This window comes from Oncorhynchus gorbuscha, linkage group LG26, assembly GCF_021184085.1.
Source record: "Oncorhynchus gorbuscha isolate QuinsamMale2020 ecotype Even-year linkage group LG26, OgorEven_v1.0, whole genome shotgun sequence".
NCBI lineage: Eukaryota > Metazoa > Chordata > Actinopteri > Salmoniformes > Salmonidae > Oncorhynchus > Oncorhynchus gorbuscha.
The window spans coordinates 20,191,236-20,201,999 of record NC_060198.1 but is presented as its reverse complement, the minus strand read 5'-3'; positions in this window follow the sequence as shown (position 1 = coordinate 20,201,999).

Below are 10,764 nucleotides of genomic sequence, written 5' to 3'. Positions count from 1 at the left end.
GGGAGAGGCGGGAGGCGTGAGCCCCCTACCCTACCCAACCCGCAGCATAGCTGGATTTTTGGGCTATATTCCGGTACACCAAAACGTGAATAAATCAAAAAGTACACATCCAATCTGGATGGGGTTTTTTTTGCACGAAATGGCACACATAGACGAGCATTTTCATTTAATTAAAACCGTTTTTGTATAAAATATTTTAATAGAAAATTGTGTTACCAAAAAAAATGGAGCCTGTGGATGCGAAATTGTTTTTATATGCTCTACTTGTTGCCCATCACGAGAGAGGATATGGCACGAAATTTGGGACCTCTAGCCCCTCGGGAAGTATTTTTAATCATTTTTTGAAAATTACAGATTTTGGTCGAAAAAATGACAGAGTCCCCACTTTTCTCAGCCGTGCACCTGGTGATTGAAAATCGGTACCTGGTAACCTAAAATGAAAATTAAAATATGGTCCTAAATGCACCTGCCGGTGTTCCTGACATGCATGCCCGCTATGGGAGCACCCTACTACGGCCCTCTAGCCGTGGGGGCCGGCCTGAGTGATTTATGGAAGGTTTAATTTTTTTTCACTACCCAGTGTTCCTGACATGCATGCCCGCTATAGGAGCACCCTACTACGGCCCTCTAGCCGTGGGCGCCCTCATACATCCGTGTACCTGGTGATTGAAAACGTGCACCTGGGAACCCGAAAATTAAAATACTCTCCTAAATGCACTTTTCGGTCATTCTCATATTAATGCCCACTCTGGCAACACCCTAGCACGGCCCTCTATCCGTGGGGGCCCTCCCTGAGTGCTTTATGGACACTTTTGTGACATTTCGGTGGATGAGGATTAGGATCTACCTCTGTGTGCCTGGTGATTGAAAACGTGCACCTGGGAACCCGAAAATTAAAATATGGTCCTAAATGCACCTGCCGGTGTTCCTGACATGCATGCCCGCTATGGGAGCACCCTACTACGGCCCTCTAGCCGTGGGGGCCGGCCTGAGTGATTTATGGAAGGTTTAATTTTTTTTCACTACCCAGTGTTCCTGACATGCATGCCCGCTATAGGAGCACCCTACTACGGCCCTCTAGCCGTGGGCGCCCTCATACATCCGTGTACCTGGTGATTGAAAACGTGCACCTGGGAACCCGAAAATTAAAATACTCTCCGCAGGGGCTGGGACAGGCGGTAGCTCGCCTCGCGGCGGACCGCCAGCTCGATCCCGAGATCCAACTACGAGCTTTTTAACTGCAGCAACTTTAAGATACGCTATTGGAGCTGGAATTACCGCGGCTGCTGGCACCAGACTTGCCCTCCAATGGATCCTCGTTAAAGGATTTAAAGTGTACTCATTCCAATTACAGGGCCTCGAAAGAGTGGACCAAAGTAACCTACAATCTTCTTTGGAAAAGAAAATTGAGGAACTGGAATTGGGCGTCGAACAGTACGTGGCTGATAGTTTTGCAATTGGAGAATAATAATTTGCCATGCCTTGGGGTGGGCTTGATTTCGTATTGAGTCAGAGGGGTGAAAGTGTAGCATGCATCATTTCCTGTAGCCACGAGGCATGTTCCAAGCTAAACCACATACAGTATTCATGATGCACTGCCTTAAAACAAAGGGTTTGCTAATAGCTTATTTGCCAGTAGATGTGGCAGACTGGTGTTAAGTGAGGTGAAAGGTTCAGTGTTCCAGATAGAAATATGATAAAGAGTTGATACGATTTCCTATTCAACATGACAATCATAGCTGCTCAATCTATGCAAAACATTTCAATCTGAACGTTCTGTAATTATGTTCTCCTGAACAGCCACGTTTATCTTGTTTTATTGTACGTTCTCTTTGTGCCAATCAGAGAGAAACTGGTGGAAACTTCGTGGATGCCATGGAAACTAACAACTATATGGGCACCTCTGAGTCGACCAAGGGAAAACCTGCACTCATGTTCAGGATCGCCTGTAAAAATAAGCTTTGAGGAGAATTCATTGTTGCTCTGTCTTAATCACCTGTGTGGTGATATGATACATTTTATACCTTGAAAATATATGAATGTGTATGGCAATTTAATGCATTTTCAAATATGATGGCTGATATAATGTGCTGAATGTTGTGAATCAATGTTGTGAATTCTGAATGCACAATCAATGCATCATACACAGAATAATGATTTAATACCTGGAAAAAGGTTATCAAAAACCTACGTTGTTTTCAATAAGAAACAGCAAAAGATTTAGTAAAGGAAAATGTAAATCTGTGTTTTTGTTAGACAAGTTCAGGTAGTAGTCTACCTGAATAGGGCCTTCCTTTTAACCATCTGTACTGACCTCAGCTTTCTGCCTGCTTCCTCCCAGGATACAAAACTGTGTACGGTTTGTTACAGAGGATGTTTGAGGCGGACCTAGACCCAGAGAATTTTGCAGAAGACAAAGATTTCGATCCCAATAACCCATCGAATCTGAACTTCCCAAATTCAACCTTTGATTCTGTATAGCCGTGGTCAGAAAGGGAATAAATACACAAAAAAATGTTTTGTACTGAAATGTATCATAACAAATACTATATTTTATGAAATATTTCTAGAGGTTTATGTAAAACACAATACGCTATAAACGGTTAAACATTCCTCAATGTAGTATTTAGCTTGCTATTTTTCTATTTCATATACTGCTTTTTGTAAATATCTTGACAACACAATCCACATTCGTCGAAAAGGAGACTTTATTCTTGTTTGATTATCTCTATCTCTGAAGTTATACTCAAAGGAACAGCATTTGATAATTTATCATGAAGGCATAACTGAAATTATATAAAATTGAAAATCTACTGAGGTAAATTGCCACAGCATGAAAGGTTGTATATATTGTATGTTTCTATTGGGCAATCTGACTCAAATACATGCTGTATGTACAGACTTTACTCTCAATTATTTCCACATTTTTACTTGATATTGTCATTTATTCACAGTTTCCCGGATACCGATCAGGCCATATCCTGGACTAAAAAGCAAGTTCAATGCAGAATCTCAATTGAAATGAGTTTAATCTGTGTCCAGGAAACCAGTCCTCACATCCAACCAACCATTCTTCTGTAGGCCTATATACATCATTATATGTTTACTAATAAAGCATACCAGCTAAGGGTAAAAAAAATATATATTTTAAAGCCTTTCTTGTGATGTATTATGTGTGGCCAAACTAACATTTCATGTAACAAAGCATTAATTTACCAAAGACTGGTTTGCTCTGACCGTAACAGTCAGCCACTTTCTTCACTTTCTCAAGTAAGCTTTGGCCGTTTGGGGCATAGCCTACCCTTTTTCTTTTATTTATTTTTTTACCTTTATTTAACCTGGCAAGTCAGTTAAGAACAAATTCTTATTTTCACTGACGGCCTAGGAACAGTGTGATAACTGCCTGTTCAGGGGCAGAACGACAGATTTGTACCATGTCAGCTCGGGAGTTTGAACTTGCAACCTTCCAGTTACTAGTCCAACAATCTAACCACTAGGCTACTCTGTCGCCCCAGGGTAGCCCACTGCACCCTCCCAGTGCACACCATATGCCTGCGCCCCTACCTGACACCGTGCAGAGACTGTTACGGTTAGATACCTACAGTGCCTTCAGAAAGTATTCACACCCCTTAACTTTTTCTACTTTTGTTGTGTTACAAGCAGTATTTAAAATTGATTACATTTAGATCATTTTTTGTCACTGGCCTACACATTATGTAGTATTTTTGCAAATTCATAGAAGAACATACATCATAGATGTATTTAACATGTCAATGTCACATCCTGGCCTTAGTTCCTTTTTAATGTCTCTATTTTAGTTTGGTCAGGGTGTGAGTTGGGGTGGGCATTCTATGTGTTCTATAATATATGCCATTTAGCAGACGCTTTTATCCAAAGCAACTTACAGTCATGTGTGCATACATTCTACGTATGGGTGGTCCCGGGAATCGAACCCACTACCCTGGCATTACAAGCGCCATGCTCTACCAACTGAGCTACAGAAGGACCTTCTATGGTTTTGTATTTCTGTGTTTCGCCTGGTATGGTTCCCAATCAGAGGCAGCTGTTTCTCGTTGTCTCTGATTGAGAACCATACTTAGGCAGTCTGTTTTCCCACTATGATTTGTGGGTAGTTGTTTTCTGTCTTTGTTTTAGTTACCAGACGGAACTGTTTCGGTTATTATTTTTGTTACTTTATATTTTAGTTTTCAGTTCAGTTTAATAAAATGACGAACACTTACCACGCTGCATATTGGTCCGATCCTTCATATTCCTCCTCAGAAGAGGAGGAAAACCGTTACAGAACTACCCACCACCAAAAAAGGACCAAGCAGCGTGGTAACCAGGAGCAGAGGGTTCTGGACTCCTGGACTTGGGAGAAGATACTGGAAGGCAAGGGACCCTGGGCACAGCCCGGGGAATATCACCGCCCAAGGAAGATCTGGCGGCAGCGAGAGCTGAGCGGCAGTGATATGAGGTAAGGCAGCGCAACAGGCACGAGAGGCAGCCCCCCAATTTTTGGGGGGGAGGGACACGGGGAGATTGGCGGAGTCAGGCGATAGACCTGAGCCAACTCCCCGTGCTTACTGGAAGAAGCGGAGTACTGGTCAGGCACCTTGTTATGCGGTGTCGCCAGTACGAGCTCATAGCCCGGTGCACTATAGGCCAGCCCCCCGCAAGTACCATGTGAGAGTGGACATCCAGGAAGGGCGTATTGTGCCGGCTCAGCATGTTTAGTCTCCGGTACGCCGTTTCGGCCCAGGGTATCCTGCGCCGGCTCTGCGTGCTGTGTCTCCAGGTCGCTGGGAGGGTGCAGTGCGCCCTATGCCTGCGCTCCGCCCATGCCGGGCGAATGTGGGCATTGAGCCTAAGGGAGAGGTGCGAGTGTTATGCACCAGATCTCCAGTGCTCACCCAACGCCCGGTTCAACCTGTGCCTGCACTCTGGAGGGTCCGGGCTAAAGTGGTCATCCAGCCTGGACTAGTGGTGATAAGGCTGTGCACCAGAGCTCCAGTGCTCCCCCACAGCCCGGTCCATATCCGGTGCCTCCTCCACGCACCAGGCCTTCTGTAGGTGTCCATCTCCTCCCTCCAGGTTAAAAACTGTAATATCTTATGTTTCACTGAGTTTTGGCCGAATGACAACATGATTAACATTCAGCTGGCGGGTTACACACTGCATCGGCAGGATAGAACAGCAGCCTCTGGTATGGGGTGGCGGTATATGTGGGGTGGCAGTATATGTATATTTGTAAACCACAGCTGGTGCACGATATTTAAGGAAGTCTCAAGGTTTTATTCACCTGAGGTAGAGTATCTCATGATAAGCTGTATACCACACTATCTACCAAGATACTTTTGATCTCTATTTTCGTAGTTCTCTACACACTACCGCAGACTGAAGCTGGCACTAAGATCGCACTCAAAGTTCTGTATTCCATCATAAGCAAACAGGAAAACGCTCATCCAGAGGCTGCGCTCCTAGTGGCCGGGGACCTAAATGGACGGGAAACTTAAATACGTTTTACCTCATTTCTGTCAGCCTGTTAAATGTGCGACCAGAGGGGGAAAAAACTCTAGATCCCCTTTACTCCACACACAGATACACATACAAAGCTCTCCCTCGCCCTCCATTTGAAAAATCTGACTGAAGCACAAGATCACTCCACAATGAATAAATAAAAATGAAAAATGAAAAAATGAAGAAAAATAACAAATAGAGAGTAGAGCAACAATAAAATAACAGCAATCAGGCTATATACATGGGGGGTACTGGTACAGAGTCAATGTGCGGGAGCACAGGTTAGTCGAGGTCATTGCGAGGTCATTGAGGTATATGTACATGTAGGTAGAGGTAAAATTACTATGCATAGATGATAAACAGAGAGTAGCATCAGCGTAAAAATGGAGGGGGGAGGGGTTGGCCATTTGGTTAGCTGTTCAGGAGTCTTATGGCTTGGGGGTAGAAGCTGTTAAGAAGCCTCTTGGACCTAGACTTGGCACTCCGATACCGCTTTCCGTGCGGTAGCAGAGAGAACAGTCTATGGCTAGGATGGCTGGAGTCTTTCACAATTTTTAGGGCCTTCCTCTGACACCGCCTGGTATAGAGGTCCTGGATGGCAGGAAGCTTGGTCCAGTGATGTACTGGGCCGTACGCACTACTCTCTGTAGTACCTTGCAGTCGGAGGCCGAGCAGTTGCCATACCAGGCGGTGATGCAACCAGTCATGCTCTTGATAGTGTAGCTGGAGAGGATCTTCTGAGGGGGAATAGGCGTTGTCGTGCCCTCTTCATGACTGTCTTGGTATATTTGGACCATGACAGTTCGTTGGTGATGTGGACACCAAGGAACTTGAAGCTCTCAACCTGCTCTACTACAGCCCCGTCGATGAGAATGGGAGCATGCTCGGCCCTCCTTTTCCTGTAGTCCATGGTCATCTCCTTTGTCTTGATCATGTTGAGGGAGAGTTTGTTATCCTGGCACCACACTGCCAGGTCTTTGACCTGCTCCTTTCACGGCTCAGGCTAAGACCCAGATGCAAATACAGGAGGCGTATAGTATGAGTCTCTGAGTTTATTACAGTAGAAGGGGCAGGCAAAAGGTAAGTCAAGGCAGGCAAAGAGTTAAAATCCAAATCAGAGTCAAGCAGGTACAGCACAGCTGGCAGGATCAGGGTCAGGACAGACAGAAAGTTCAGAACTGGGAAGACTAGGAAAACAAAAACTAGCCACAGGAAACACAGGATCAAGCTGGTAGGATTTGACAGGGCAAGACGAACTGGCAACAGACAAACAGAAAACGCTGGTATAAATACACAGGAGGTAATGGGAACAAATAGGAGATACTTGGTGGAGACAAGCACAAGGCAGGTGAAACAGATCACTGTGTGACACCTCACTATAGGTGTTCCTTTTGTCCAGTTGGGAAAAGGCAGTGTGAAGTGCAATAGAGATTGTGTCATCTGTGGAGTGGGTCTAGGGTTTCTGGATAATGTTGTTGAGTCATGACCAGCCTTTCCAAGCACTTCATGGCTACAGACGTGAGTGCTACGGGTCAGTAGTCATTTAGGCAGGTTACCTTGGTGATCGTAGGCAGAGGGACTACGGTGGTCTGCTTAAAACATGTTGAATTACAGACTCAGGTTGAAAATGTCAGTGAAGACACTTGCCAGTTGGTCAGCGCATGCTCAGAGTACACGTCCTGGTAATCTGTTTGTTGAAAGTTGATCGGCTACGGCGAGCGTGATCACACAGTCGTCCGGAACAGCTGGTGCTCTCATGCATACGTCAGTGTTGCTTGCATCAAAGTGCGCATAGAAGTTATTTAGCTCGTCTGGTAGGCTTGTGTCACTGGGCAGCTCTGCTTACCTTTGTTGTCCGTAGTAAGTTTGCAAGCCCTGCCACATCCGACAAGTGTTGGAGCTGGTGTAGTAGGATTCAATCTTAGTCCTGTATTGGCACTTTGTCTGTTTGATGGTTCGTCGGAGGGCATAGCGGGATTTCTTATAAGCGTCCGGGTTAGAGACCCGCTCCTTGAAAGACGCAGCTCTACCCTTTAGCTCAGTACAGATGCTGCCTGTAATCCATGGTTTATGATTGGGGTATGTACGTACGGTCACTGTGGGGTCATCGTCATCTATGCACTTATTGATGAAGCCAGTTACTGTGGTGTACTCCTCAATGCCATTGGAATACTCCCGGAACATATTCCAGTCTGTGCTAGCAAAACAGTCCTGTAGCTTAGCATCTGCGTCATCTGACCACTTCCATATTGAGCGAGTCACTGGTACTTCCTGCTTTAGTTTTTGCTTGTAGGCAGGAATCAGGAGGATAGAGTTACTGTCATATTTGCTAAAGGGAGGGTGAGGGAGAGCTTTGAACATGTCTTTGTGTGTGAAGCAAAGGTGGTCTAGAGGTGTTTTTCCTCTGGTTGCACATGTAACATACTGGTAGAAATGAGGTGAAACGGATTTAAGTTTCCCTGCATTAAAGTCCCCGGCCACTAGGAGCGCCGCCTCTGGATGAGCATTTTCTTGTTTGCTTATGGCAGAATACAGCTCGTTGAGTGCGGTCTTAGTAGATGAAAACCCTCTTGGTAAATAGTGTGGTCTGTAGCATATTATGAGATTCTCTGCCTCATGTGAGCAAAACTTTGAGACTTCATTAATATTAGATTTACTGCACGAGCTGTTATTGATAAATAGACACAGACCGCCACACCTTGACTTAACGTGGGCAGCCATTCTGTCTTGCCATTGCACAGAAAACCCAGCCAGCTGTATGTTATCCTTGTCGTCATTCAGCCATGACTCAGTGAAACATAAGATATTACAGTTTATAATGTCCCATTGGCAGGATAATCTTGATCGGAGCTCATCCAGTTTATTATCCAATGATTGCACATTGGCTAATAGGACTAATGGTAGAAGCGGGTTACTCACTCAACGTCGGATTCTTACAAGGCACCCCGACCTATATCTCCTTCTCTTCCTCATGAGAATGACGGGGATTTGGGCCTTGTCCTATGTCTGAAGTAAATCCTTTGCGCCCGACTCGTTAAAGAAAATTTCCTTGTCCAGTACGAGGTGAGTAATTGCTGTTCCAGAAGCTCTTTTTGGTTCATAAGAGATGGTGGCAGAAACATTATGTCAGAAATAACACACACACACAATAGCACAATTGGTTAGGAGCCAATAAAACGGCAGCCATTGTCCATCAGTAGAGGCGTTGTGGAAATTGTGGATCTACCCGTCATGCTACAAGAGCTCCAGATTGCCCAGCTAAGGGCCATACATGCAAACGCTGTCAAATGTTTAACCGTTTTCGAATCAGTGCAACCACGTACCCATGACAGCCACAACACTCAGGCAGTAATCCATACAGTGGGGCCCCACTCAGAGAACTTTACTATGTGCCCACTCAAGGTGACTTTGCTAAATGCAGCAACATACAACCAGTTCTATACATACCTACATCTCTGAAGAGAGCTGAAAATAGCCACGCAGCGACGCTCCCCATCCAACCTGACAGAGGTAGATAAATAATAAATACAGTATGGGGATGAGGTAGATAGATGGGCTGTATACAGATGGGCTATGAACAGGTGCAGTGATCTGTGAGCTGCTCTGACAGCTGGTTCTTAAAGCTAGTGAGGGAAATCACAGCTTCAGTGATTTCTGCAGTTCGTTCCAGTCAGTGGCAGCAGAGAACTTGGAAGGAATGGTGACCCAAGAGGAATTGGCTTTGGGGGTGACCAGTGAGATATACCTGCTGGAGCGCGTGCTATGAGTTGGTGTTGCTATGGTGACCAGCGAGCTGAGATAGGGCGGCGCTTTACCTAGCAGAGACTTGTAGATAACCTGTAGCCAGTGGGTTTGGCGATGAGTATGAAGCGAGGGCCAGTCAACGAGAGCGTATAGGTCGCAGTGGTGAGTAGTGTATGGGGCTTTGGTGGCAAAACGGATGGCACTGTGATTGACTGCATCCAGTTTGCTGAGTAGAGTGTTGGAGGCTATTATATAGATGACATCGCCGAAGTCAAGGACCGGTAGGATGGTAGGATGGTCAGTTTTACGAGGGTATGTTTGGCAGCATGAGTGAAGGAAGATGTTACTATGAACATTCATGGTAACTAAAGGTTAAGTACATAGAAACAACGGGAGAAGGTATTTTGGTTGGTATTTACATAGTAATAAATTATAAATTACCATGTGTGTCTATTGGTGATTCTTAGGTATTACTTTGAAAGAGACTGGTGTGACTATGTATTTATATAGTAATAAGCTGGTTCTTACTTGTACTTACTTTTGGGAAAAATGTTTTGCTATATAATTACCTTTTGTGATGTTGTATGTTCCTTGGTGTTACTAGGTATAGTTATTAACTGGTACTGAGTTATACCTACCTTCTTACTTGTAGTTATCAATATAATTACATTTTCTGATTTCAGATTTAAATAACAGAAAAGTTCTGTACAACTTGTAGACTTGTTTACGTGCTGCTGTGCGGTTTGTTGCTAACCTTACTTTGCTACCTGCCAACTTTACGGTTTGTATTTTTTAATTACCTCGCTCAACTTTTTTCATTCAACTTTTTCACACCGGACCCTTTATCTGGACGTGGTTCGTCAGGACCTCAACCAGCCGAAGCTAAGTTGTAACATTAACATTATGCCTTCGTCGCTGTACTTATAATACACAGGAGAACGATCGCCTTATGGTGAGGATAGCTGTGTTGCAAGCCCAGCTTCAGATGCAATCATTAGGCAATGGTATTTTAAGTGTAGGAAAGGATGAAATGGCGTCTGTGCCACAAATAAGTACAGATAGTAGTATAAATCCCCTCGCACAGTCCCCGCAGTCGGACAATTTTCTCATGGCTTCTGGAAGGAAATGCTGTAGGAATGCTCAACCGCTGTCTCTCATTCAGCCAACAGAAACTTTCAACCAGTTCTCCCCATTAAGAAACGGGTCGCAGTCAGAGGCCAAGCCTTCTCTGGTCTCTCCTCCTCCCGTTACGGGGTCTGATACGCCGAAGCCTCCCACCATTAGCTGTGACAGATTGAAAACCCTAGTCATTGCCGACTCCATTACCAGTATTAGACTTAAGACCAAGGCGAATCATCCAGCGATCATACACTGTTTACCAGGGGGCAAGCCTACCGACGTTAAGGCCAATCTGAAGATGGTGCTGGCTAAGGCTAAAACTGGTGACTGTAGCGGTGGCGACACCAACGATGTTAGGATGAAACAGTCAGACCAAGCGCA